Source organism: Ranitomeya variabilis, unplaced genomic scaffold (genome assembly GCF_051348905.1).
Source record: "Ranitomeya variabilis isolate aRanVar5 unplaced genomic scaffold, aRanVar5.hap1 Scaffold_380, whole genome shotgun sequence".
Taxonomy (NCBI): domain Eukaryota; kingdom Metazoa; phylum Chordata; class Amphibia; order Anura; family Dendrobatidae; genus Ranitomeya; species Ranitomeya variabilis.
The window spans coordinates 7501-10000 of record NW_027508118.1 but is presented as its reverse complement, the minus strand read 5'-3'; positions in this window follow the sequence as shown (position 1 = coordinate 10000).

Below are 2500 nucleotides of genomic sequence, written 5' to 3'. Positions count from 1 at the left end.
TGTTTGTTCTCAAAGTCACAAAATCGCTTTTTTTCAGTTTTCCACCCAGCAGACCCAAACTTCACCCCCACTTAGGTCACTGTCTAGGGGCGCCTTACGACATATTGACGCCCCTTTAGGGTGGAAGTAGGGGAAATGGGTGATTTTTACACAAAATCGGAAATTTCTCAAAATTTTTCTAAGTGTCAAGGACTCTTCCAGAAAATCTCCCCCAGGCTCCTGGAAGCGTCCCCGGTACACCTCTGGCGGCTGCCCCCGCCTGGAAGTCCGACACACGCCTGAAATTTTCAAAGTATGAAAATACGCATTTTCATCCAAAAATTCAACTTTCCCCCCGTGCACCGCAAACTTCACCCCCACTTAGGTCACTGCCTTGGGGTGCCTTACAACATATTGACGCCCCCCTGGGGTGGAAGTAGGGGAAATGTGACATTTTTCACAAAATCGAGATTTTCTCAAAATTTTTCTAAGTGTCAAGGACTCTTCCAGAAAATCTCCCCCAGGCTCCTGGAAGCGTCCCCGGTACACCTCTGGCGGCTGCCCCCGCCTGGAAGTCCGACACACGCCTGAAATTTTCAAAGTATGAAAATACGCATTTTCATCCAAAAATTCAACTTTCCCCCCGTGCACCGCAAACTTCACCCCCACTTAGGTCACTGCCTTGGGGTGCCTTACAACATATTGACGCCCCCCTGGGGTGGAAGTAGGGGAAATGTGACATTTTTCACAAAATCGAGATTTTCTCAAAATTTTTCTAAGTGTCAAGGACTCTTCCAGAAAATCTCCCCCAGGCTCCTGGAAGCGTCCCCGGTACACCTCTGGCGGCTGCCCCCGCCTGGAAGTCCGACACACGCCTGAAATTTTCAAAGTATGAAAATACGCATTTTCATCCAAAAATTCAACTTTCCCCCCGTGCACCGCAAACTTCACCCCCACTTAGGTCACTGCCTTGGGGTGCCTTACAACATATTGACGCCCCCCTGGGGTGGAAGTAGGGGAAATGTGACATTTTTCACAAAATCGAGATTTTCTCAAAATTTTTCTAAGTGTCAAGGACTCTTCCAGAAAATCTCCCCCAGGCTCCTGGAAGCGTCCCCGGTACACCTCTGGCGGCTGCCCCCGCCTGGAAGTCCGACACACGCCTGAAATTTTCAAAGTATGAAAATACGCATTTTCATCCAAAAATTCAACTTTCCCCCCGTGCACCGCAAACTTCACCCCCACTTAGGTCACTGCCTTGGGGTGCCTTACAACATATTGACGCCCCCCTGGGGTGGAAGTAGGGGAAATGTGACATTTTTCACAAAATCGAGATTTTCTCAAAATTTTTCTAAGTGTCAAGGACTCTTCCAGAAAATCTCCCCCAGGCTCCTGGAAGCGTCCCCGGTACACCTCTGGCGGCTGCCCCCGCCTGGAAGTCCGACACACGCCTGAAATTTTCAAAGTATGAAAATACGCATTTTCATCCAAAAATTCAACTTTCCCCCCGTGCACCGCAAACTTCACCCCCACTTAGGTCACTGCCTTGGGGTGCCTTACAACATATTGACGCCCCCCTGGGGTGGAAGTAGGGGAAATGTGACATTTTTCACAAAATCGAGATTTTCTCAAAATTTTTCTAAGTGTCAAGGACTCTTCCAGAAAATCTCCCCCAGGCTCCTGGAAGCGTCCCCGGTACACCTCTGGCGGCTGCCCCCGCCTGGAAGTCCGACACACGCCTGAAATTTTCAAAGTATGAAAATACGCATTTTCATCCAAAAATTCAACTTTCCCCCCGTGCACCGCAAACTTCACCCCCACTTAGGTCACTGCCTTGGGGTGCCTTACAACATATTGACGCCCCCCTGGGGTGGAAGTAGGGGAAATGTGACATTTTTTCACAAAATCGAGATTTTCTCAAAATATTTCTAAGTCCCAAGGACACTTTCAGAAAATCTTCCCCAGGCTCCTGGAAGCGTCCCCGGTACGCCTCCGGCGGCTGCCCCCGCCTGGAAGTCTGACACACGCCTGAAATTTTCAAAGTATGAAAATACGCATTTTCATCCAAAAATTCGACTTTCCGCCCGTGCACCGCAAAATTCACCCTCATTTAGGTCACTGCCCTGGGGTGCTTTACAACATATTGACGCCCCCCTGGGGTGGAAGTAGGGGAAATGTGACATTTTTCACAAAATCGGAAATTTCTCAAAATTTTTCTAAGTCCCAAGGACACTTTCAGAAAATCTTCCCCAGGCTCCTGGAAGCGTCCTCGGTACGCCTCCGGCGGCTGCCCCCGCCTGGAAGTCTGACACACGCCTGAAATTTTCAAAGTATGAAAATAATGCATTTTCATCCAAAATTCGACTTTCCGCCCGTGCCCCGCAAACTTTACCCACAGTTAGGTCACTGTCCTGGGGTACCTCACAACATATTGACGCCCCCCTGGGGTGGAAGTAGGGGAAATGTGACATTTTTTCACAAAATCGAGATTTTCTCAAAATATTTCTAAGTCCCAAGGACA